Here is a 27,944-nt window from a genome sequence, read left to right as displayed (position 1 = left end):
AACTATGTGCCTCTGTGAAGGGAGTGAAAATAGGAAATGTTGAATAAAAAGTAGATTTGTTTGAGGATAATACATTGGTAATTGGGCAAGATCCAGTTGTTGTGCTTTAATCTTTGAAAGAACATTTTGAAAGTTTCCATTTAATTTCAGGACTACAAATTAAATATGCAGCAGTTCAAAAGCAGCCGACAGAAATGTCAAAGATAAAGATAGCCCTTGTGGGGTTTAAATACCTCAGGATAATCTTGACAGCTGATCTTAATCAATGAAAATGAAGAAATGATAAGTCTTTGCTCAAAATGGTAATAAAAACTGTCTTAATGGAAGCACAAAACCTTAGCTGGCTAGGTCGTATTACAGCTATAAAAATGTCAATTCTGCCCAAATTCTTTTTCCTGTTTCAGGTTTTAGCAACAAACTTTAAAAATGGCAAAACAAATTACCGTATTTTTTGCCTTATAGGGCTCACCGGCCCATAGGGCGCACCTAGTTTTCAGGGGGGGAAATCAAGGGGGAAAATATGATTCTCCCTCCCCCCAGCTCTGGGAGCAGCGGACAGACTGCACGCAGCCTGTGCGCTACTCCAAGACCTTCTCCCTGCTTTTGCGAGAGGTGGCGGAATTCCCCCACCTCCCGCAAAAGCTCACAGGAGCTGTGCGCGACTCCTGCGGGCTTTTCGACCAGGAGGGAGAAGGGACTGAAACGGCTAGTCAGTCCCTTGTCCCTCCTTGGGGAAAACCCCACAAGAGGGGTGCACTCTTTAAAGGGTGCGCGGCTCCTGCGGGCTTTTCTACGAAGTGGGGGAATTCCCCCCCTCGTAGAAAAGCCAGCAGAAGCCACTCACCCTTTAAAGATCGCGCAGCTTCTGCATGCTTTTGCGGGAGGTGGGGGAATTCCGCTGCCCCCCAAGCTTATGGGGATGGAGGTGGGGGGAAGCGCTGCTTTCCCCCACCACCATTATCAAAGAGCAGACTCTCCTGGCTTCAGCGAAAGCAATGTGAAGCCTCCGGAGCACAGGCTTTGGAGGCTTCACGTTGCTATCGCTGAAGCCAAGGAGCCTGCATTCGTGCCATAGGATGCACACACATTTCCCCTATAGGGCGAAAAATACGGTAATCTCCTTTATCTCATATTGCAACTATAAAAATTGGAACTCCGTATTGGCTCCTAGGCCTTCATCACTGATGCCCCTGCTAGATCACCCCTTATTTAAACATGCAAACAAATACAGTATAACCCATTTGGAGATCTTGAAACAAATGGTTTCTATAGGATTAGAGATTTGTTTGTAGGTGGTAAAGCAATCTCAAAAGAGGACATGATGGCAAAGGCATTAATGGTCCTGGTTACAGCTGTATCAACAATGCACTTTTGCAAAGTCTCTGGAATGCAATGGTGAAGGCTTGAGACCCTTGACAGCTTTTGAATCACTATGTAACAGACATAGCCATGACAGGAAAGAGGCAGTTTCGGTGATATATGGTATGATATTAGACAGCTTTGTAGGCAACACAGAAGAGATGGGAGACTGACATAGGAACCTCAATAAGTGAAAAAGCATGTAAATCTATATGGCGTAATCCATCTCTAAAAACAATTTTCTTCTTACCTCCAGGAAATTTCCCTTAAAATTACCTTTTGGTGGTGTGGATCCCCACATGCCTTGCAAAGATAAATCCATCAAGCTCGCCATTATGTTTCAAAGACTGTGGAGAATGAGGTTCCTACTTCCACCTTTGTTGTGGGGTGTACTGTGAGCCACACCTTTTGGCACAAAGCTTTTCATCTGATCTCCAGAGTTACTCTCCTAATTTGGCACTTGCTTTATTATCATGAGATTTGACCCCAAATTCCAACCTTACATCTAAAGAACAAATTTTCTTTCTGTTCACAGCAGCTGGACTAATTATTGCCCAATAATGGAAAGAATCCCTCTACTATACCGTATTCGATGACACATTAGAGTCAAGTAAATACGGTATATCTCAAAGTTAAACTGAGCAAGTCCATCCCTCCTTCAAATCCCTGTGGCCACCACTGCCATCTCCCCCTCCTCCCACTGGCTGAGGATGGGGGGTGAGGTCGGTGTGGGTCATCCTAGGTGTCATCCCTTAAAGTTACCTTTTGGTGGCATTGGACCACCACAAGCCTTGCAAAGATAAATCCTTCAAGTTCATGTTGGAAAGGCTGTGGAGAATGAGGTTCCTACTTTGAAGTTTGATATGGGTGAACTGGAAAGAAACCTCTAGTATACTGTATTTGTTGGCCACTATCATCTCCTCCTTCTCCTTCCCCAACACCACAGGAAATGTTGCTAAAATAAGGCAAAGAGACTGCAAGCTTTGGAAGGCAAGGGGTGGGAAAGAATGATAAATCACCCACCAGCGCCCCTGCTCCTGGTCTTTTAAAGCAATGGACATCTGCAGCAACCACAACACAACCAAGCAGCAGCTTTTTACCCATTAGGCTGGCTGGGCCTTGCTCAGAAGTGCCGCTGGACATTGCATGTGTGCTGCTCTCTCCCTATTGCTCCCCCCCCCCCAACACACACACTCTGCTCCCCAAACTCCAAGCCTCTCTCCAGTATGGGTGCCTATGGAAACTCAGCATGGGACTCAAGGAAAGCCACGGCTGGCAAGCAAGCGACCCGTTAGCCAGGGAAGCTGGAGTCGCTCTACTGGGTTGGGGTTTGGGCGGGCAGGAAGGTAGGAGAACTGAGAGACTTCCGGGTTGGTGCCTCCGGTAATGGCGGAATTCCTCTGATCGGGAGGAATTTGCCCCGTGGGAATCTGGGTCTGGCCGCCACGGCGAAGGCGGAGACCCGCAAAAAACTGCCAGTGGTTCTGAGATCACATCTGCCAGTTCTTTTAATACTCTTGGATGCAGTTCATCTGGCCCTGGAGACTTGAATACATCTAAACTAGCCAAGTATTCTTGTACTATCTCCTTAGTTATTCTGGGCTGTGTTTCCTCAGCTGAATCATTTGCTCCAAATTCTTCAGGTCGGGCATTATTTTCTTTATCAGAGAAGACTGAGGCAAAGAACGAATTGAGGAGTTCAGCCCTTTCTGTGTCCCCTGTTTGCATTTCACCATCTTCTCCTCTGAGTGACCCCACTGTTTCTTTGTTCTTCCTTTTGCTACAGACATACCCATAAAAGCCTTTTTTGTTGCTTTTAACCTCTCTAGCAAGCCTGAGTTCATTTTGTGCTTTAGTTTTTCTGGCTTTGTGTCTACATGTGCTGGCTATTTGTTTGAATTCCTCTTTGGTGGTTTCCCCCCTTTTCCATTTTTTATACACATCCTTTTTTAATCTTAACTCAGTTAAAAGTTCTTTAGATAGCTACCCTGGCTTCTTTAGGCACCTTCCATGTTTCAGTCTCATTGGTATTGCCTGAAGTTGTGCTTTTACTATCTCCCTCTTAACAAACTCCCAGCCATCATGAACTCCCTTTCCTTTTAGTATTACTGTCCATGGGATCTCACCCAGCACTTCCCTAAGTTTTATGAAGTCGGCTTTCTTAAAGTCAAGAAATTGAGTCCTAGTATGCTTGGCTGCTCCTTTCCGCTGTATAGTAAGCTTCAGAAGAGCATGATCACCTAATGATCCTTTGTTGCAATTGAAATTCAATCACAAGGAGAGAAATTCCTGATTGTAGGTATTTACGCACCAAATGAAAATCGGAGTTCTTTAAGAAGCTACATGAGACTCTGATGGATTATATGGACTATAATATAATTTTGATGGGAGATATGAATAGAGTGGTGTCTACAAATATGGACAAGGCACAGAGACAGGTAGTCACCAAAGATGGTAGACTACCAAAAACCTTTTTTGACATGACTGAAAATATGGACTTAGTTGACATTTGGAGAATGAAGAATCCTCTGGGAAGAGAGGGAACTTTTTTCTCTGAGGCTAAAATGACATGGACAAGAATTGACCAAATTTGAGTAACCAGGGGATTGGCTCCGAAGATCAGCAATGCGGAGATTTGCCCCAAAACTTGTTCTGACCATAATGCTGTGAAGATGGAAATGAAATTGATGCCAATTGGTTCCTTTAGATGGAGGATGAATGATACTTTGTTCAGGAATGAAGAGGTGACCAAGAAGGCCCAAAAAAACTCTAAGAGACTATTTTGAGATAAACATGAATACTATAGTGGAAAAAAGAGTAATTTGGGACGCAAGCAAAGCGGTTATAATACAACAGAGTGCAATTAAGAAGAGAACTCAGAATGAAAAAAAAGGATAAAATCCTGGGGAAAATAAAGGAAGGAGAGAAGAAACTGAGAGCAAAACCAAAGTCACAGGAGATCCTGAAAGAGATAAAGTTATACCAAGTACAATATACGAAGTTGATGAATCAGGAAATAGAATGGAAGATTAAACAGATGAGGCAAAAGACATTTGAATCGGCTAATAAGTGTGGAAAATTGCTGGCCTGGCAAATGAAAAAAAGACAAAAACTCAATACTATTACGAATTTGGAAGTGGAAGGAAAGAATATACAGAACCCAGTGGAGATCAGGAAGTGTTTTCAGAGGTATTTTAAACAACTTTATACACAGGAGAAGCAGAAAGAAATGGACATTGATCGATTTTTGTTGTTGTTTTTTTATAAAATTTTTATTGGTTTTTCACATTTTATAAAGACATAACACACACATAAAAGACAAAAACAAAAACATGTATAATTTCGAAAATCTTACTGCTTAACTTTGGTCCTTGACTTCCCCCCACCCCCCCTTCATACATCCTAATTCCCATAATTGTGTCAGCAAGTTATTATTTTCCCTCCTTACCATGTTAATATTATAAAGAATTAAGTTCTTTCCTAAGTTGGACTCAGATTCCCTTCCATCGATTTCCCATTTTTTATGAAACATAAATCATATTGACTAAACCCAAAAGTCATAAGTGTTTTTGAAATTCTGTTCCCCCCCTCCCATCCCCGGTTTCCGTCCCTTCCCAAATATATGTCCAAAATAACAGTTCTTAGCCGGGATTCCTCACATCCGAGGCCTTCAAGTCTCTTTCAGTCCCTCTCCACTGGTTTTGTTGGTAATCCTTCATGTTGGTCTTCAGATCTCGAAAGAGTTCTGTCCCAATCAAGCCAGGTTTTCTTCCCACATGAGAACTTAAAGACAACTGCTGCAAAATTTCCACCAATCCTTCATATTCAGAATCAGAGTGGAGGCCCCAATCATATTTCTTCTTTCTTTTAAGTTCTTGAATTCCAAGTATTCCAGGGGCCTCCTCCTTCATCTTTCGCATCTGTCAGAGCTGCTTGAAGATCCTAGCTCACAGAGGATCACGCTAGCCAGCGATCATTAAGTAAAAGTCTTTATTGAATTGCAGTTTCCATTCTCACGCTGCTGCGCGCAACTCTACGTCTAGTAGCTAGATCGGCGAAGCTCCGTCTGAGTCTCCGCCCCTTGTGCACCAACTTAATATCCTAGCCCTGCTCCACCTTTTCCGCCTGACTGTCCTCCTCTGGGTCCCTCTACCCCCCGGGGTTTCTTCCTTCCTGGATTCTTCTGACGCTGACCCGGACCCTCCTGCCTCCTTGCGCCGGGCTTTAGGACCTGGTTCCCTTTCCGGGCTGCTTACTGCGCCGCCTTCCTCTGCATTTGAACTTGGCGCGCGCGCCCAACCTTCCACTTTCCTCTTAACCGTTTCTTCGCTCCCCGATGGAGGTGTGGCCACTCCTGACTCATGCCCTCCCTCCTGTGGTGAGCTGCCAGCGCTTGCCCCCTGGCTCCCTTCTTCTTCCCTGCTCCCTGGCGGTGACGCTGGTCCCGATTTCCAACTGCTCTCCCCTGAGTCCCCTCTGGCTCTATCTTCCTGGGGTGCCCCCCTAGACTCCCCCCTTGCCCTGGCCACTGGTGCTCCTTTCTGTGAATCCTCTGATTCACTGGAAAGACTAGGAGATCTCGGGTCGTCGTCATCACTCATCTTTTCTTCTGCCTCCTCCCCTTCGCTCTCTGTTTCCTCCCTTGGCCTTGCCTCTGCTCCTAAATCCCTGACAGCATCTTTTTGCAGATTTGTAATCAATGTAATCCAAGGGTCTTCTTGTTTATAATCCACTTGTATAGGCTTCTGGTTGGTACTTTCCATCTGTGCTTTCTCCTTTGCTTGTTTAGTCTCCTTCACTTCTTGCGATATCTCTTCCAATTCAGCTGCAGATTTTTTCTCATTCAAATCCTCAATACATTCAGCAGAGCTGCTTATTCCAGAAGTCAAGGTCATAAGTTGTTTATTCATAGCCAGACTCTGCTCTTGTAGAATTCCCACAAGATAAAATGTTCTTTCTATCTCAGCTAGTGAATTTCCATCCGCAGCCATTGTAATGTCTCAGAATTCCCCCTAGGGGGAATCTAGTTACTTAGTAATCTTTTCCCAACAGTCCTTTACCTCGTTATTTGTTTCTTTATTTCCAACCACTTTAGTTCAATTGTATCACATTTAGTCCAGAGAGGTCTTAAATAACAAGCTTTTTCACTTTAAATTGCCCGTTTGACAGCTTTTGACAGCTGTCAAACTCCTTTCCTCTTCAGCAGGCTCAAAGACAGGGTGCTCCCGGGCCTGGGAGGGGGGGTTGCATACAACAAGAGAAAAACGTCTAAAAATCCACTCTTACACTCCAGCTCCACACTTCTTTTATCAAATCGTGAAAGTTAATGTCTTTTTAACTCACCCCAAAAGGGTAGGCTCTCCAACTTAGTTCTCCTGCTATTGCTTTAAATCGTCTGCAGGAGGGGGGGTGTGGACTTCCCTTTGACACATCCCCCGGTCGTACCAAATTCGCAGATAGATATTTAAAAGTCCGAATTCCAATCTACTCACGGGTTGCTTCTTTTTCGGGTCCGAATTTAAGGAAAAAAGTCAGCGCTCTTCAGCCATGGCACACGGCTTTGCTCCGCTGGGATAGCGGTCTACTCCCAGCACCACGCCGCTCTCCGTACCCTCTCCAAAGCCTTTAAAAAGGCTCTTCGTGGGTCGGGGGCGCTTAAGGCGCCCACCGAGTCACCAGGTCCGCAGGCATCTGCGCCTGCGGTTTTTAAGGGTCTCCGCGTCGCCGTCGCGGCAAGACCCGTCCCCAGCGGAGCCGATTCCCTCCGGAGCTCGGAGGGAATCCGCCATTAGCTGTTCGCGCCAACCCGGAAGTCATCTCATTGATCGATTTTTGAAAATAAATGGACTACACAAAATCTCTCAGGAAAAACAGCTAATGTTTAATTACAAAATAACGGATCAGGAGGTGGAAGGGGCCATCCAGAACATGCAATTAGGTAAATCTCCAGGACCAGATGGTCTGACTTCAAGATATTACATATATTTGAAAGAATGGTTAATACAACCATTGAAGGAAGTCTGCAATGAAATATTGGAAGGGAGAAAGGCACCAGAGTCGTGGAAGGAAGCTTACATTACACTTATACCGAAAACAGAGACTGAAAAGACACAGCTCAAGAACTACCGCCCCATATCGCTGCTTAATGTGGATTACAAAATTTTTGCCGATATTTTGGCTAAAAGATTAAAAAACGGTATTAGTAGAAGAAATTCATAAAGACCAAGCGGGCTTTCTCCCGGGCAGACATTTGTCTGACAATATGAGGAATATAATTAATATTCTAGAAAAACTACAAGTGAATATCAATACTAAGGCAGTCTTGATATTTGTGGATGCAGAGAAAGCCTTTGACAACATTTCTTGGAGTTTTATGAAGAAGAATCTACAGGGGATGGGGGTAGGTCAAGGTTTTGAAAATGGTATAGGTGCAATTTATTCAGAACAAAAGGCAAAATTAATTGTGAACAATGTAGTGACAGAAGAGTTTAAGATTGAGAAAGGGACACGACAAGGTTGCCCAATTTCTCCATTGCTTTTTATATTGGTCCTCGAGGTTTTGTTAAATATGATTAGAAAGGACCAAGAGGTTAAAGGTATACAAGTGGGAGCTAAACAGTACAAACTGAAAGCATTTGCTGATGACTTAGTATTGACTTTACAGGAGCCAGAATCTAGTACTAAAAGGGTATTGGAACTGATTCAAGAATTCGGACAGGTAGCAGGTTTTAAGTTGAAAAAGATGAAAACTAAGGTTTTAGAGAAAAACTTAACTGTGAATAAGAGAGAGAAGTTTCAGGAGGAGACAGGACTAACATTGGTTAAGAAAGTGAAATATTTAGGGGTTAACATGACTGCCAAAAATGTGAATTTATTTAAGGATAATTATGAAAAATGTTGGATTGAAGTGAAAAAGGACTTAGAAATATGGACAAATTTAAAATTATCATTGTTAGGCCGAATTGCTGTGATAAAAATGAATGTGTTGCCAAGGATGTTGTTTTTGATTCAAACATTGCAAATTTTGGATAAGATGGATTGTTTCAAGAAGTGGCAGAAAGATATTTCCAGATTTGTTTGGCAGGGCAAGAAGCCTCGAATAAAATTTAATATATTAACTGATGCCAAAGAAAGAGGTGGATTTGCCCTGCCAGACCTTAAACTTTATTATGAATCAGCTGCTTTTTGCTGGCTGAGAGAATGGCTGCTTCTTGAAAACACTGACGTGTTGGATTTAGAAGGTTTCAACAATGCATTTGGCTGGCATGCATATTTGTGGTACGATAAGGTAAAAGCACATAAAGCGTTTAAAAATCATATTGTTAGAAAAGCATTGTTTAATGTTTGGAAAAGATATAAGGATTTGTTAGAAAAGAAAACCCCAAGATGGTTGTCACCAATGGAAGTGAAGGCACAGAAAAAACTCAATATGGAGGCCAAATGGCCGAAAATATTGGGAAATTCTGGAACAAGATGGAGACAGAATAAAATTGCAGAGCTTTGAAAAATTGAAAAACAAAGTGCGAGATTGGCTTCATTATTACCAAATAATGGAGGCATACAATTTGGACAAAAAAGTTGGTTTCCAGGTGGAAAAATCAAAATTGGAAACAGAATTGTTAGATCCAAAAATCAAGAATTTGTCAAGAATGTATAACTTGCTGTTGAAATGGAACACTCAGGATGAAATGGTGAAATCAGCTATGATTAAATGGGCACAAGATGTTGGACATAGCATAATGATGGCTGACTGGGAACAGTTATGGACCACAGGTATGAAATTCATGGCATGTAATGCCTTAAGAGAAAATTTAATGAAAATGATTTATAGGTGGTACATGACATCAGTCAAGCTTGCAAAAATTTACCATTTGCCCGACAATAAATGTTGGAAATGTAATGAGACTGAAGGTACATTCTTTCACCTTTGGTGGACATGCCCAAGGATTAAGATATTCTGGGAGATGATTTATAACAAAATGAAAAAGATATTCAAATATACCTTTCTGAAGAAACCAGAGGCCTTTCTCCTGGGCATGGTCGGCCAAATGGTACCAAAGAAGGATAGAACTTTTTAAATGTATGCAACAACAGCAACAAGAATACTTATCGTGAAGTATTGGAAGACGCAAGATTTACCCACCCGGGAAGAATGGCAGATGAAGTTGATGGACTATATGGAACTGGCGGAAATGACTGGCAGAATCCGAGACCAGGGAGAAGAGTCGGTGGAAGAAGACTGGAAAAAGTTTAAAGACTATTTACAGAAATACTGTAAAATTAATGAATGTTAGAAAAATGTTGGAATGAAGTTATATGGCTTTAGTAGAAATGTTATAAGGAATTAAGTATAAATAGATTAATAGAGTATTAAAGGAAAAAATAAGGTTAGAATGTGTTAAGATAATTATAGGATAGAAAACAGGGGAAGATGGAAAGCAATTGCTGAAACAATTAACAGAAGTGGAATACAAAAAGGGAGGTGTGAGGAGGTCATTGAAATAAGTGAATGAAAGATAAGATATTGAAATTGTTTGATGTGTTTTAAACGGTTTTTGTTTTGTTAGTTTAATGTGTTAGAGTTATGTAGTGTTTTTGTATTGTATTGTATTGTTCTTTTTTGTAGTGTTTAAATTGTTGGAAAAGTAATAAATATTTTTTTTTAAAAAAAAGGAAGGAGAACTGAGGCTCATTGGGCTTCGCAATCTGCAGGCAGCAGGGTCAAAGTGTCACTTCTCAAATGAAAGTAATTTTTATTCTACAGTACACATTTCCTCTGTGAGAAAAGAATGCGGTATGATAAGGGATAAAGTTGAGAAGTAATAAAGATAGAAATGTGATATTTAAATTATTAAGGTGGAGACTGTGAAGATATTAAGAGGGAGAATGAATTGTAACTAAGATCAACAATATTCAGTATGCCAAATGCATTGCTTGACATTCCATTCACTGTTGGCATCCTTTCGCAATTGCTTTATGAGCAAATAAAAATAATTAGAGGATTGATTGATGAGATGGAGAATGAAATGGGAATGGAAGGGACAAAAGTGGGTGTAAATTAATGAATACATTAAATACATTACAGTAAAGAACTATGGGATATGATTTTTCTATATTATCACAGTGGCGAAACAACTGTGGATAAAGATGAGAAGATTTATTATTGTTGAATATGGAGAAATGGTTGTGAGAGTTATTGGAGGTAAAGTTATTGTGTTTGATTAGAGAAAATATATTGCTGATTTCTCTTTTTCCTTTCCTCTCCTTTCCTTTCCTTTCCTTTCCTTTTCCTTTTTCCTTTTTCCCTTGATTTTTTCTTTTCTCCGTCTTGTTTTTGTTTTTATTTAAATTAATTCCTTTTCTTTTATTATGAGATAAGGTGTAGGTACATTTATTTCTTTGACTACATCCTTGACAATGGACCTCCCCCTGTGTTGTTTGTTTTTGTTTGTTCTCCCTTGTGCTATGACCCCCCACCCTAGTATTCTTGCTTGTGGTGAGCTTGCAAATGTAGTATCACTTTCAATAGATGCTTGTCTGCATTTTCTATAATATCTGGATTGCCCTTGCCATTTATTATTAATAAAAAATAGTTGGCTTCTTTTATAATTTTTGTGTAAAAAGGAAAATGAAATAATTTATTTGGGTCAGGAAAGAAGATCAACGGAAAGAAGATCAGCTGGGTGACACCAGCCATTTGTTTTTTGCCTACCTGGAAGCAATCAACACAACTTTGTAAGGTTATGCATTGGGTAAGGCTTTGTTTGGATGGATGGGAGGGTGTAGCCTTCGCCTGCCCCTCCTCACTAAGGGTATCCTCTTAAAGGGATCTGGGGGTGTGGATTCTGTCCAGTGCCTGGACGTGGGCTGTTGGAATGTCACTGCCCCAATGGGGAGCCCTCAGAGGTTCCCTAATTGATGTAAGTCATAGGGCTCCCCCTATTGGTGGTTTACCCTGCAGGCGGGTGGTAGTCAAGATATAGTCTGGCTTCACCCAGTGCCTAAGCCAACCCCCCCCCCCCCCCCGCATCTGTAAACAATAAAGCTGTGGCCTATTAGAACCCATAAATGAAAATAATTCTTTCTGTGTAATTATTGTCTGTAAGGGTCGCAGGGCCTTGGCATGCAAGTGGGGCTGAACAAAATAACATGCAAATTCTCATATTTTACTTCAAATGCCATTCTCAGCATTCTACACATTCTGCATATATAAAACAAAGAGATACAGAATACAGATTCAATGTGCCAGATGAGTTTATTTTTTTATGATGAATTTCACTAATTGTGAAAAGGAAAACCCATGAGGCCTGAGCTCCTCTTCTCACCACTAGGCTCCCAGTTTCTTCTGCAGCTACCATGAATGGTGGAATTAACAAGGAGGAGAGCTTTGCTGTCTTGTATCTACCCCTCAAGGTCGATTTTCTTTGTGGATATCTCAGCATTCCAGCATTTTGCTTCAATTTGAGTCAGTCCCAAGCCACCCAATGTTATGTCCTTTCCATCAAGGGCACACAAGTCTTCAGTTGCACAGCCTTTAAATGTGAGCCTTTGAAATGAATAAGGAAGATCTGCGTAACACAAAGAATAACCTTTGCATGAGTTCTTTATTGGGGCTTTGGGGAAAGGAATGACTGTGGTTATTAAAGCTCAACCAACACACTGACAATACATACTCACCAACCAATCTGACAGCCAAGTATCACTAGCTTTGAATTTGGGTTTCCTGGCTAACACCGTGGTGATGCATCGTGAACAGGCAGTTACCCTATGCCACAGTGCTATTTTTCTAGAAAAAGAACTAAACATGAGTGCCTCCCGGCTTCCGGTTTGGCACGGACATCAAAAGAGAAGCGCAGAACAACCGCTCTGGTAATTCCGAGCAGCGTGGGGTTTAGAGGTTTGTAAGGGCTCTACAGACCTCAAAACCTCAAGGGGAATACCTTGGGGGGCAGAGCACCCAGCGGTGCCCAGAAGTGCTCTCCTGCTTCTCGGGTTTTTAAGTAAGAATCTGAGGATGGGATAGAGCTGCAGGCACAAAGGGGAAGCACCTACCGCACGCTGTGCAGTCTAAGGGTTCTGATGAAAAGAGCTAAACTTCCACGAGGAACTTGAATTCCAAGAAACAAGATATATTTGAAATCTGTCTACTGGAAGGAGTTCAAAGAATTTGATCAGCTGAGGGACGTAAAAAGGGAGTCCATCCTGGCTGCAGTGTTAAGATTGGTGCAGAGAACACAGACATGAGAACAAGACGGAAGTGAAAGTTCCCTGCTGAGTAAGTGTAGCTGAAAGTCCTCAGAGGCAGTGTTCTGAGGCAATTATCATTTTACAACTTTGGAAGAAAGATAAGAGTTCAAAAGGAACTTTGTTTTTCCTCCTCTTTTGCAAAGACTTGGTGACTTGGCTGGAGAAACAGTAACGTTTTAATCTTCAGCCCAGAGCTTTATACTTTGTATAAATCCTTATATAAAGCAAAGGGGGAGAAGGCAACATCGGAAGAGACTGACAAAGGAAAGTGGAGCAGCTAGAGTTTTAAAGTGCTGCAGGAATACCTATGTTTTTCCACATCCCTTTGATTAAATGGATATAGAAGAGGCTTGAAAATAAATTGTAACTATTCTCATATCCCCATTGGAGTACGAAGGGAGAATGAAAGATTAGCTGGGGAAAATCTTTCTATATTTAAACACTCTGTGAGGTTTAAGCCTTCAAGTGGCTAGAAAATTAACAATTTGGCTCCCTGATTGGATTACAGTTATATTTGGATTTATATGGATTTATATGGACTTGTAAGGGTTTTTATTTGGATTCATATGTTGGATTGAGCCCACAAGAGGTGGAAGAAAAGAAGAGGGCAGAAGAGGACAGAAGAGGAAGGGGACATTTAAATTGTGATGTTATCTGGGACAATGTCTATATATTTTTGATGTGTGCCATTTCCTATTTTTCTCCTTTTCCTTTTCTTTGAAAGAATATTTGATATACAGTTTGAAAAGATATTTGATATACAGTTGATATATGTTCAAAGGGGTGAATTTTGAAGTGTGTGGTTAAGACAAGAACCAAAAGTCACTGTGAAGGGAATGGAAAGAAGGACCCCTAGGGGCCATTGTTTAAACTATAATTGGTGATAAATACAATTTCTAGCTCTCTGGTGTAAATGTTCCCCCTAGTGGTGAAAGTATATAACATTGAGTTATCTGTTTAAAAATGTCAGGGAGAAAGGGGGGGAATGGAGGAACCCCAGGTGACTGAAGACAGTCAAAACAGGAATAAATTAAGGATTTGGATGTCCTTTGGCTAAAATTAAAGGAAGAATTTAAACAAAATGAACAACACATGGAGAAAAAAATTGGCAGAAGTGCAAGAAACCCTGGATAAGAAAATAGAGGGAGTGGTGGGGGAATTGTCAAGTAAAATTTGATGGTTAGATCTAAAACAACAGAAGAGTTAGCTAAACGAACTCAGAAAGAAGTCAAGGAAAATAGAAAAGAGACAGATAGAATAAAAGAAGATCTGGTTGAGGTTAGCAAAATGCAAGAACAGATCTGGGACAATACGGCTCTGATGGAGATGAGGCAGAAACAGAAAAACTTAAAATTTAGAGGGATTATTGAAGAGCCAAATGAGGACATTAAAACAAAAATGATTAAGGTGTTGGCAAGGTGGATGGACATGAAGGAAAAAGAAATTGAGTACATAATAGAGAATGTGTTCAGAATTAAGGTGAGATCTGTAAAAGCCAAAACCAAAAAATTACCTGGAGACTGTTTATGATCTTTAATTCATTAGAGATGCGAAATGCAATTTTGAAGATGAGCTATAATAACAGGTTATTAATTGATGGCAGACCAATTATTATATTTAAGGAGGTTCCTATTAGACTCCTACGAAAAAGAGATGGATATAAACAATTGGTGACTTTATTGAAGAGAAACGGAATCCAACATAGATGGGAGTTTCCTGAAGGAATCTCTTTTTACTATAAGGATAAAAGATTCAGACTGACAGATCTGCAAGAGGTAAAGAAATTATCCAGAAGATATGAGAAAAAATTAGGCAAAATAGAAGGAAACCTTGTTGGGCCCAGAGCCACTAGAGCAGACCTCCATGGGAAAGACGAAAACAAAAAGAAGAAAAAGAAAGAACGAAATAAAGGAGGAGGAGGAGGAGGAGGAGAGGGAGAAGAAGGGGAAGCTGCAGGAGGAGGAGGAGGAGGAGGAGGAGGAGGAGGAGGAGGAGGAGGAGGAGGAGAAAAAGAAGGAGGAGGAGGAGGAGGAGGAGGAGGAAGAGGAGGAGGAGGAGAGGACGAACAGGTCACTAGCAAAACCACCCAAATTTAACTTTCTCTATCTGTAACAAATAAGAGAAAGAAATGACGCTGAAATTGATTACTTGGAACATTCGTGGACATAATGAAAAATCTAAACGAAATAAAGTTGAACATGTTTTGAAAAATGTAATCTGTTTACAGGAAACACGTGTTGTAAAAAAACATAGACACATTTTGATTAACAAAAGATTGGGAAAAGAGTTTGTAACTTCTGGTGTTAAAAAAAAGGGGGGTGGTGCTAATGTTAAGGAGAGATTAGATCCCAAATTGATTTCCATAGATGAGGAGGGGAGAGTGATTGTGGTGCAAATTACAGTACAGGGGGAGAAGATAATTCTTGTGGGAATATATGCCCCTAATGGAAATAAAGATGAATTTTTTGGAAGATTAGAGGAAAGACTGATGGAGTTTATGGATCAGAAGATGATTTTGATGGGGGATTGTAATGGAGTGGTAAGGCCAGAAATGGACAGAACTTCAAAAAGAAAATATATAAATGAGGGTAAGCTCCCCAAGACTTTTTTTGAATTGGCTGAGAATTTTGGTCTAATAGATATCTGGATGTGGAAATACCCAGTTACAAAACAGTTCACTTTTTTTTCCAGAGCCCCATCAAAGTTCGAGTCGGATAGACTATATCTGGGTTTCTAAAGAATTGCTTTCCACAGTAAACAAAATTGAGATTACCCCGCAAACTTTATTGGATCATAATTCAATTTACATAGAATTAAAAGGGAAAGAACTATCCTCATTTAGATGGAGGATGAATGACACTTTACTTGAGAACCCAAAAACAGTAGAGAAAGCGAAAGAGACAATAAAGGAGTATCTTAAATGGAATTTACATAAAGAAACTGACTTAGACACTGTGTGGGATGCGAGTAAGGCTGTCATGAGAGGCTTCCTAATTCAGCAAAATAGTCTTTAAAAAAAGAAAGGGAAAAGAAAAAAGAGGAAATTCTGGTTCAACTCATGGAAAATGAGAAAAAATTGACAATAAAAGCAAAAGATGAACAAATTAAACAGACTATTAAAATGCTACAAATTCAGTATTCTATGTTGGTAAATCAAGAAGTGGAATGGAAAGTAAAATTAATGAGAGAAAAAAATTTTGAATCAGCAAACAAAACTGGGAAGTTATTGGCATGGCAGCTGAGAAAACGTCAAAGTCAAAATTTAATTAATAAAATCAGGATAGGGGACTGAAGATCCAAAAGAAATAAGAAGAGCCTTTCAAGGATATTATAAGGAACTCTACACTTATGCAGTGTAAGAAAAAGAATATATAAAAAGGATAGAAAGATATTTGGAAATTCATAAAGGAAAACAGATATCTTCAGAGGAAAGAGAACAATTAAACGCCCCAATAACATATCAAGAAATCCAAAAGTCAATATAAAAGATGAAACAAGGTAAAGCTCCAGGACCGGATGGGTTAACCTCTAAGTATTATAAATCACTTGGTGAGCAGCTAAGGGAAGTAATGAATGCTATTTTACAAGGGAAAGAGAAAATCCCAAACTCCTGGAAGGAGACCTACATAACTCTGATCCCCAAACAAGACACCGATCATCAGAGTGTTAAAAATTTTAGGCCGATATCATTGCTAAACAATGATTATAAACTTTTCGCGGACATCTTGGCCAATAGACTGAAGATAATACTAAATGATTTAATTCATAAAGATCAGGGAGGTTTCCTGCCAGGTAGGCAATTGAAGGATAACGTGAGACATATTGTCAATAGCTGGAATACCTAGAAGTAAGAAATGATAAGCCAGCTGTACTGATGTTCATTGATGCTGAAACAGCATTTGATAATGTATCCTGGTCATTTATGAAGAAGAGTATAGAAAGGATGGGGATTTGCAGCACCTTTTTAAACGGAATTGAGGCAATTTACTCAGAGCAGAAAGCAAAATTAATTGCGAACAACATCTTAACAGACTCATTTGATATCGCTAAGGGCACCAGACAAGGGTGCCCATTATCTCCATTGTTGTTTATTATAGCATTAGAAGTATTATTAAATTGCCTGAGAGGAAAAACAGAGATAAAAGGGGTCAAAATAGGTGCCAAGGAGTTCAAACTTAAGGCCTATGCGGATGATTTGGTATTAACCCTTGAAGAACCTCAAGAAAGTGTTAAAATAACACTGGAAGAAATGGGAAAATTTGGGCAATTGGCTGGGTTTAAACTGAACAAGATAAAGACAAAAATGAAATTTAAGAAAAAGTGAGGTAGAAAGGTTGGAACAAGAAAGTGAAATCAAGGTGGTCAAAAAAGTCAAGTATCTGGGAATTTGGATGACGGCAAAGAATATAAATCTTTTTAATGACAATTATCAACCAGTCTGGAAGGAGATTAAAAGAGAATTAGAAATATGGGACAGATTAAAGCTATCAATGACGGGAAGAATGTCTGCGATCAAAATGAATCTACTAGCGAAAATGTTATTTTTGTTCTAGACAATTCCGATAATAAGAGGTTTAAGACAATTCAAAGAGTGGCAAAAAACTCTCTCGCGTTTTATATGGCAAGGGAAAAGACCAAGAATTAAATTTAAAACATTGACAGATAAGAAGGAAAGAGGGGGGTTTGCAGTACCTGATCTGAAACTCTATTATGAAGCAGCATGTTTATGTTGGACAAAGGACTGGATAACTCAGAAGAACCTAGACTTGTTAGATTTGGAGGGGTTCAACAACAAATTTGGATGGCACTCTTATCTTTGGTGTTGTAAGGCAAAAGAGCATAAGGGGTTTACAAATCATGTGATAAGAGGTGCCTTATTTGAAGTCTGGGAAAGAAACAAGAATTTGTAGGAAAGGAAAACACTGTGGTGGCTGTCATCAATTGATATATTAACAGTTAAAAAACTGAACATACTAGGGAGAGGGGCCACATATGAGGAAATTTTGATGAAGGCCGAAAAGGTTGGAAATTAAAGCCCTATGAGTGTATTGCTGAAAAATTGGCAGGATGGTTGCAATACCATCAAGTCAATGATGTCTTTAAAGAGGATAAAAAAATAGGATTTGAGGATTAAAAAATTGAAATTTCAAATAGATATTTTAGAGAGTAAATCCAAGCTATTATCAAAAATGTACAATCTCTTACTAGAATGGAACACAAAAGATGAATTTATAAAAGAGGCTATGATAAAATTGGCTATTGATTTAGGACACAACATAGAATATGATGTTTGGGCCAAACTCTGGAATGAGAGCATAAAATTGACTGCCTGTTCTGCCTTAAAAGAAAATATTATGAAGATGGTTTATCGTTTGTATCTCACTCCTACCAAATTGGCGAAAATGTATAGAACAAGTAGTAAAATCTGCTGGAAGTGCAAGGAAAAAGACGGCGACTTCTATCATATGTGGTGGTCTTGCAATAAAATAAAAGAGTTTTGAGATGCGGTTTACAACGAGTTAAAAAAGATGTTTAATTCAGCATTCCCAAAAAGCCGGAAGAATTTTTGGTAGGTTTGGTGGGAGAAGGGATTAAAAAGATAGATCAAAGATTATATTTATATGCAACAATTGCAACCAGAGCTTTGATAGCTCAAAAGTGGAAGCAACAGGAGATGCCGACGATAAGAGAATGGAAGGTAAAGTTGGTTGAGTATGCTGAGATGGCTAAATTGACACACAGAATTCGCAATCAGGAGGAGACAAAGTACCAAAAAGAATGGAGTAAATTTATGGTTTATATAAGTGAGAATTGTACAAATATGAAAACATTGGCAGGATTGAAATAAATCTCATGTCATGGTATAATTTATAATTAAAGAATGTGTAAACTATAGAAGGGAATAGGAAAACTGGTGGAAGGGAAGGACGGGGGCTAATGGATCTATGAAACACAAAGTAGGATACATGTAACAAGATGTGATGTTTTGGTGGTGGGTGGTGGGGGTTGGTTGGTGATTGTAAATTTCGATAAAAATCATTAATAAAAAATAATAGACATGAGTGCCTCCCTTGTTCTCTTAAAATGGCAATGACGCCCACTTGAGAGTTGCTAGAACTGAGTTCTGGCTGAAAAAAGGTCCTGGTCTCCCACCCCATGCATTTTGTGAGACTAAGGCAGCAGTTCTTTTGCACACTTGTGATGTGGTAAGATTCAATTAATACAGTGCAACTTATTTCCTAGAAAATATGAACAGAGGTGCACATGGTAGGACCCTTCTTTCTCCCAGACTCCTTTACTTTTGAATTTTTGGCCAAAGTGTGTGGTTCGGTTCTTCTGGACCAGCACCAAATGGTAGATAATGCTGTGAGGAGAAGCTGTGATGTGCTGGCTGGTCCTGCACCCTCCCCTGTATCCCTCTCCTCTGCTCCTCCTTGTGGATTAGAGGACAAAGGTGTGCTGTAAGGAGTCTGCTGTGCTTTGTAGGCCCCCCAGTCTCACACAAGGTAGAACCTTGCACATGAGTGAGCCTGTCCCCTCTTGTTGTTATGCTCTTCATGTGGGGATAGTTTGGAATCCAAAACAGAACTAGAGCATTGCCCTTTCCATCAGAGAAAGAAATCAAAGCTATACACAAATTTCAGTCATTGCTTTTCTGGAAATGAGAAAGAGACAGAAGCAGGCAACATTACTCACATGTAATAACACTATAATAGTGAATGCACTTGGTCTCATTGGCAAGGCAGCTGACATACTCCTCACGTGGGCAACCTTTATTCTTTGGTTTAACTATATTGGTGATCTTGAAGCAGGCTGGGCACTGTAGACCATTCGGGGAAAGATCTTCACGTAGAGGAACTACCATAATAAAAAGCTACAGTCAGCATATCGATACACCTCATTCTCCATTCTCTTAATTTTACTTTTATTTTGGTTTCTTTCATGCCTTCTAGTAGCTGCTGACACAAGCTGGACAGGCTACCTCCACATTATGTCCTGCATTAATGATGATGATGATGATGATGATGATGATATTAATAATAATTATTACTTATTTCTATCCTGCTCATCTGGCTGGGTTTTCCCAGCCACTCTGAGTGGCTTTCAAAAGAACATTAAAAACAGAATAAAACTTCACATCTTATGGGAGGGCATTCCACAGGGCATCATTATCGAGAAGGCCCTCTGTCTGGTTCCCTGTAACCTTACTTCTCACAGTGAGGGAACCGTGAGAAGGCCATCGACGCTGGACCTCAGTGTCCGGGCTGAAAGATGGAGGTGGAAACACTACTTCAGGTATACTGGGCCGAGACCGTTTAGGACTTTAAGGTCAGCACCAAAACTTTGAATTGTGCTTGGAAATGTACTGGGAGCCAGTGTAGGTCTTTCAAGTGTTACATGTTCTCAGTGGCCACTCCCAGTTACCAGTCTAGCTGCCGCATTCTGGATTAGTTGTAGTTTCCGGGTAGGACCACATAGATCGTGTTGCAGTAATCTAAGCGGGAGATAACTAGAGCATGAACCACTCTGGGCAGGTAGGGTCTCAGCCTGCATACCAGATTTGACCTGTGCATCCATGGACAGCTGGGAGTCCAAACTGTGTCCTTCAGGGGCACAGTTACCCCATTCAGGACCCCACACTCGTCTACCCCCTGTTTTCCCAAAACAGTACTTGTGTCTTGTCAGGATTTAACCTCAATCTATTAGCCATCATCTATCCTCCAACCACCTCCAGGCACTCACACAGGACCTTCACCTGCTCAGATTTTAAGAGAGAGGTAGAGCTGGGTATCATCTGCATACTGATGAACACCCAGCCCAAACCCCTTGATGATCTCTCCCAGCAGCTTCATATAGATAATATAAGCATGGGGGAGAGGACAGAACCCTGAGGCACCCCACAAGTGAGAGCCCCTCTATATGGTCCAGAAGGATGTTATGGCCAATGGTGTCAAAAGCCGCTAAGAGATCCAGCAGAACTAGGAAATAACTTTCACCCTTGTCCCTAGCCCGCTGGAGATCATCGACCAGCTTGACCAAGGCAGTTACCGTCCCATGATGAGGCCTGAATCCTGACTGGAAGGGATCCAAATGGTCTGCATCCTTCGGGTGTGCATAGAGTTGTTCAGCAATCACCCGCTCAATCACCTGGCCCAAGAAGATTTGAGACTGGGCAATAGTTGGCCATATCAGCTGAGTCCAGAGATTTATTTTTAAGAAGCGATCTAATGACCGCCTCTTTCAGTGGGGCTGGGAATACTGGAAGATCCTGTCCACATCCTCGGAGGTAACAGATTGGAATTTATCCCATGCAACTAGACTAGACAGGACTCCTGCACTCTCCCGCCCAGCCCTACTCACATGGTTGGAGTCTACCTCTTTCTGAATCTGAGCAACTTTATCTGCAAAAAAACCTTTGGAAAATCATTGCATGAGATCTTGGGGGGCCTTATCAGGCCCCGATGGCGAAGGTGGTTCTGTTAGATTCTGAACCACCTGAAAGAGTCTCCTGCTGCTGCTTTCTGCAGATGCAATAGAGGTGCTGAAGAAGGTCCTCTACGCCGTTGATATCACCACTTGATAGGCTCGACGTTGAGCTGTAACCCTTGTTATCTCCGCATTCCAGTGGGGCACCAGGGAATCAGCTGAAGGGCCATCAACGTGGGAGAAAACATCCCCTACCATTCTCTGGAAAGCATTAGGATCCATTAAGTGGTGAGGGCAGACCATCCAAATCAGTCCCATTTCCCTGTAGAGGGGAAGGGTCACAGAGAAGTCCCGTGGCACCAGGAAGTGATCTGACCATGGCACTTCTTTAGTTTCGCTTTTACTTAGTGTCAAATCACCCACATTCATAGAGGTAAACACCAGGTCTAAGGCACGTCTATGACTATGGGTTGGGCCAGACTTATTCAGGGACACCCCCATGGAGGCCATGGTTTCCATGAAGTCCCGAGCGGCCCCTTATAAGGTCGTGTCGGCATGGATGTTAAAATCCCCTAGGACAACCAAACTAGGTGTCTCCAGGAGCACGTCCACTGCGACCTGAAGTAGCTCGGCCAGGGAATCCTTGGTGCAGCAGGGAATCCTGTCCTGTCCCTATTGCCCAGCTTCCAGAACATGCACTCCAAGCTAATGACTTCCTAACATGGTCCAAGCTAATGACTTCCTAAAAATCACCGCAACCCCCTCCCCGCCCACATGACCTGGGTAGCTGTGACTAAGGGAAACCTGGTAGACAAGCAGCAGCAAGCACAGGCCCATCTGCTTCATCCAACCAAGTCTCTGTCACACATACCAGGTCAAGTCCCCCATCCATGATCAAATTATGGATGGCAGTGGTTTTATGAATCATTGATGTGGCATTGCACAGCAGCACCTTCAGGTCATGTGGGTCTCCCTTGCTGATTCCAATATCCTTCCAGTCAAAATGAGACCCGAGGCAGAGGTAGTCTTCAAACAACGATGAAACCTGCCTCCTCGGTATTGACATAGTCTGGCCTTAGCATAACTCCTCCTCCTACCCGTGATCACAGAGACTGGGCATCCTAGAGAATCCTGTGTGTGTGTGTGTCTGTGTGTCTGTGTGTAAGCAAGGAGTGGGCAGGCCCAGAATCCACATGTGATTCCCAGATTTTCCGAATTATTATTTCTCTTCATTCAGCCCCACCAACTGCTTGTTTGAAATGTGACAGATGTATGTAAGGAGGTGATCATCAACTCCACCCATTACAGATTCAAGGATAAACCACCAGTACTTCTTAGACACCTGCATCCTGCATCTGAATGGACCAAAAGACAGATTTCTATACTTTTCTTGTAACTAAGTGGCACATATATAATTGGTTCATGCAGTGGTTTGTTTTTTTCTAGAAAAAAGGGGGCTGGAATTGTGTTTGGCACCTGCTATAAACATTGAGACTAGCCTATCCATATGTTTAGGCAGTAGATGCAAGTTTTAGTATGCTTTTATTCTATTATAATTTTATTTTTTTGGAATTTTATTCTTAATTTTTTTTACAATCCAGGATTGTATAAATTTAATTAAATAAATAAAGTAATATGCCAAAGGATTTCTAACACTTCTACATATGTCTACTGAGAATTTATTCCAAGTGAATTGGCCTTGAGAGGCAGTTGGCACAATTTTGTTGCCCTCTTCAAGGATCGCAAACTGATTATCAACCCCGCAGGGAAACCCCTGTCATTGGCTTACTGGCCCAAGTGCTCTGACACCGAGCCCCCTCTGCTGGAGATGGGTGGCTTTGGGTAGGAGGCAGTAGGGTTCCTGGCTCCTGTCATAGCCTAGTGCCTCCTTCCCCAAGCCTGGGAAGCATTTGCTCAACTTTGGTCAGGAGGCATGATGCTCTGACAGGGTCTGAGAGTGCTTCCACCACCTCCCCAAAGCCCACCTGGATTTGGGTTGGAGGCAGCAGGGTTCCAAGATCCTGTCTCAGACTCATGCCTGCTTTCCCAAGCTTGGGAAGAATTTGATCAGCTTAAGAAAGGAGGTGGTCTGATGGGGTCCCCAAGGTCTCCTGTATCCTTCCCCCCAAAATGTGGCAGAACTATGTCCCAGCATGTTTCGCCAGAAAAAAACACTGTTTTTATAAGCCATTGACCTTCAGGGGATGCAGATACTCACGGTGGACAGGTTCCTTATTGCACCCACTTGTTTGACAGCAGGAGAGCTTCAGCTGGAGGAATTTACCTTGAGCTGCACTGAAGCTGTAATCACCTGAGTGGCAAATATTGGAAATCGAACATTGCTGGAAAGTTGACACTGTATAATTTGGAACTGAAAAGAAGAAAAGGAAATAAATCACAAGATTCACAATAAAATAAAACAAAATTGGTTAATTCCCTCCAAATATATTTATTTTTAATGATACTTCTCTTTAACTACATTTTTTTCTTCAGTGAGAAACTACATAATGTACAGTTCTTGAACCAAGAAATGAACCAAAACACAATTATCCTTCAAAATTCTCCAACCAAACAGTGCATACAAATATGCAAATATTAAGAAAAAACAAGCATAGAAACAGTGGGTGGTATTTCAATTGTGTACTCGGAGTAGGATTTAATTGAATGCCACTCAGCTATATGAGTTCAAACAACCAACAGAGTTACTTTGTATTAGGGGAAATCACCTGATTTCTCAAATCGGCATGCAGACGAAGAGAGATCTGAAAGCTGAAACCTAGAATGACCAATGTTCCAGGAATCATTGTGAGGCCAAGAGGCCATATAGCCCATCGTTATGTGCTTAAATCACAGGATGCTCAGGTTAAAAAGATGATGTGGCTGCTCTTGTGCCAGCAATCCCATGAATCACTCCAAAATTCACAGACAGTTTAGATGCGTGACTTAGTCTTAGTGTCATTGCACTCTGAGTTTCCCACCACCCTCAAGAATTTGAAGGCGACAGGAGGTCTCTGAGCATGACATCATATCACACCTCTTCTTTCACAGGATGTTACTTCAAGTGATGCAAGAAGGAGAGATAGGGTTGCTTTCTCTCTTTGCTGTTACACCAGCTGTTCCAGATGAGATATAACGGAAAAATGGTTTCTAGCAACGCTAACTACAGCTTACATCATCTCTAGCCATTTTCCATGCTGGCTGAGGTGGATGGGAGCAGTAGTCCAGAAATGTCTAAAGGGCCAAAGGATAGTCAACCCCAGACTGATGCATGCTAGGATCTCTCTGATGTGATGCATGTGATGGAAAGGTAAAGGGAATGCCTTTCCACCTTATGTGACTGAGTATGGGTGCTGAGTGTTGGACTGGAATCTGAGATGCCAGGGTTCAAATCCCCACGCAGCCATGAAGCTCACTGGGTGACATTGGGGAGTCCCTGCCTCTCAGCATAATAAACCTGACATGGTTAAATGCATAAAAGAAGAACCATTTCCTTGGATAAATTGTGGGCTATAAAGGCAATAAATAATGCTAATTTACATAAGAAAGTCATTCCTTGGGGTGACCAAGAGTAAGTGAGAAGATTCAACTCACCTATGTTGTTACTCTGAGAACCAGATAAACAGGTGTCATAATCAATGCAGACTGTGGTCGGGCTCTCTTTGCATGAGGTATTCAGTGCATGACAGTTGATACAGGAAATAAATGCCGCTGTAGAAAGGAGAAAGAGTTTGGTGGAAGAGATTTCTTGAGATGGTAAAGAAATATAATGTGGGAGAAGCTGGTGTCATGAAAAAGGGCAGATGTGTGTTAGCTGTAATGTTCATATTAATTATTGTTTGCCATATTTAGCCACTGCAACCTTCCCTTCCATAGAATGGCTTCTTAGAGTACTCCTCTATGCACCAGTTGAAAAAAGAAATAGGAAAAGGAACAGAAATATCTCAGTCCTGATGCATGCCAATGATTTTACACTGTGAACAGCCCTGCTTCATGATGTGAAAGCAGAACACAGTCAAAAGTAAAAAAAAAAAATGGTGTTTAAATCAAGAAACTACAGAAGAAACCTTCTCATTTATATACCTAGGTGTATTCGTTAGTGAAACCCTCTCTGGAAAGAGTCATATTGAGGCAGTGAAAGTCAAAGCACCAAAAACCAAAGGCACATTAATGAAAATCTGTTACAATAAGGGAGGGTAGCTGAATGAAGCTGTCCTAAAGATACTTTGTAGCAAAGTGCTTAGTGAAATGCTCTATGGCACTGAAATCTGGGGGTCTGAGTCAAACTCCCTTAATGTTTTTGAAACTGTGCAGAATAAAAATGATTTTGAAACTATACACTCTACTACTAGTAATATCAGCAGCTTTTATTTCTACAGAATCTAGGTGGCCAACAAGTCAGGCAAGAGTGAAATGTGCTTAGTTAAAGTTTGTGTGTGTGTGTGGGCGCACGCGTGTGTGTTTAAAATTGCTTCTATGCCAATGCAACATTTTCCTGTGCTGTACTATATGAAACTGGGGGCCAAGTTGGTTTTGGTGATTGCTAGGTTTAATCTGAAATCAAGCTAGAATTAAGTTTGTTGGTGTCTCTGGTATCTTCTCTCTCTTACATCATGGGTGTTGGTATAGAGTAGGGATGTTTTTTCTGTGTTATTTTTGTATACTATCGCTATAAGTTTCTTATGGCCTTTGACTTTGAATACGGTAAGTGCTGGCTAAGGGACCTGCAACTACTTAGAAATGCCAAGACTTCCCCTTGGTATCCACTCCTAAGAATAAAGCTTTCTAGAGATAGTTATCACATCAAAGGATTGCCAATCTCCTCAAAAAATGTCTTTGTTGAGCTCCATTTCCAAGTGAAGCCCAGGACAGCCTTGGATGTCTGCTATAACAAGGTCCTGTATGCAAAGGCTTTGCATTTCTGATTCACCTCAGGTGGAATTCATGACTCATACCATCTCCTGGTATGCCCCACAGAGGACCTTAAGGTCCATGAATAATCATAGTTTAGAGGTCCTGGGCCCTAAGGAAGTCATATTATCCTTCACCAGGGCTGAGGCCTTCTCAGTGATGGCTCCAACCTGGTGGAATCCTCTGTCCCATGAGACCAGGGCCCTGCAGGATTTAACTTTCTTCCGCGGGGCCTGTAAGACAGAGCTGTTCCACCTGGCTTTCAACTTGAACTTTTATTCCCCTTCCTTCCCTCCCCCTCCCCTTTTTATGAAGATTACCCGCTCTGGGATCCCACAGCTAAGTCCCCCCTGGCCTCCTCACTGGCCCAAATAGGACTGATTTAGCCAGCTAGCCCTGGTGATCATCTAATGTTTATTGGATGGATTTCCCCCTAAATTGATTTTTGAAGTCTGAATTTATTGTTATTCGCGTTTTATACTGTATTTTATGCTGTTTTTATTGCATCAATTAAGTGTTTAAATTTGTTGTTAGCTGCCATGAGCTTGTTTTTTGGAACTGGGAAGGGCGGCGTATAAATAAAATTATTATTGTTATTATTATTATTATTATTATTATTATTATTATTATTATTAATGTGCTCCTTAAATAGAAACCTAAGAGATCACTTTCTGAAACCTTTGTTTGCAAAAGCAACACCCCAGAAGAAATAGTTTGGTTTCTTTTGTAAGACAATAATGGCTTTTTAGAATGCCCCTCTATGCACCGGCTGAAAAAAATTGATAGAATTGTTGGTTTCTCTGGTATCTTCTCTCCCATACATTATGGATGTTGGCTTATATTATGGATGTCTGCTCTATATTATTTTATTAATACCATTGCTACAAGTTTGTCTTGGCCTTTGGCTAGTGCAATAAAGTTAGGAACTATATGTGAAATGCTCATTGCTGCTCCAGTACTTGAGATTTTCTCACTCACACACCATTTTCCCATTACTTGACTCTTGTCTTCGAAGGGAGCCTGGCTTAGAGAACACTTACTAAGGGCAACGATATTAGAGAAGCAGGTAATGGTTGGTGTGAATGTATATATACACACCCAAACACACACACACACACACAGAGAGAGAGAGAGAGAGAGAGAGAGAGAGAGAGAGAGAGAGAGAGAGAGAATTACCTTTTAATCAGGGTGGTATATATGGATAATTTAACTATGATGTATATTTTAATCATTCTGGATTTTAAAAAAGATTCAGATTTCTTTTGTTGCTGTTGTTTTCTAAATAGCACAGAAGCCTTTTGGTAATGAAGCAATACTTATATTAATGAATAAATGATAATATATTCTAGATGGAATGGCTATCCCAAGTATCCTGGAAACTGTATGAACTTTACTCATATGATTCCTCTGTCACAGAAATACATGTTTGCAACTGACTATACTTGGTCATAAAAGAAGGCTGGACCATAAAGAAGGCTGATTGCCAAAGAATTGATGCTTTTGAATTATGGTGCTGGAGGAGACTCTTGAGAGTCCCATGGACTGCAAGAAGATCAAACCTATCCATTTTTAAGGAAATTAGCCCTGAGTGCTCACTGGAAGGACAGATCCTGATGCTGAGACTCCAATACTTTGGCCACCGCATAAGAAGAGATGCCTCCGTGTAAAAGGCCATGATGTTGGGAAAGATGGAGGGCACAAGGAGAAGAGGACGACAGAGGACAAGATGGTTGGATAGTGTTCTCGAAGCTACCAGCATGAGATTGACCAAACTGCGGGAGGTAGTGGAAGACAGGAGTGCCTGGTGTGCTCTGGTCTATGGGGTCACGAAGAGTCGGACACGACTAAACAACTAAACAACTAAACAACTAAACAACTAAACAACTAAACAACTAAACAACTAAACAACTAAACAACTAAACAACTAAACAAACAACTAAACAACTAAACAACTAAACAACAACTAAACAACTAAACAACTAAACAACTAAACAACTAAACAA

This window comes from Podarcis bocagei (genome assembly GCF_964188305.1).
Source record: "Podarcis bocagei genome assembly, chromosome: 7".
Taxonomy (NCBI): Eukaryota; Metazoa; Chordata; class Lepidosauria; order Squamata; family Lacertidae; genus Podarcis; species Podarcis bocagei.
This window is presented reverse-complemented; position numbering follows the sequence as displayed.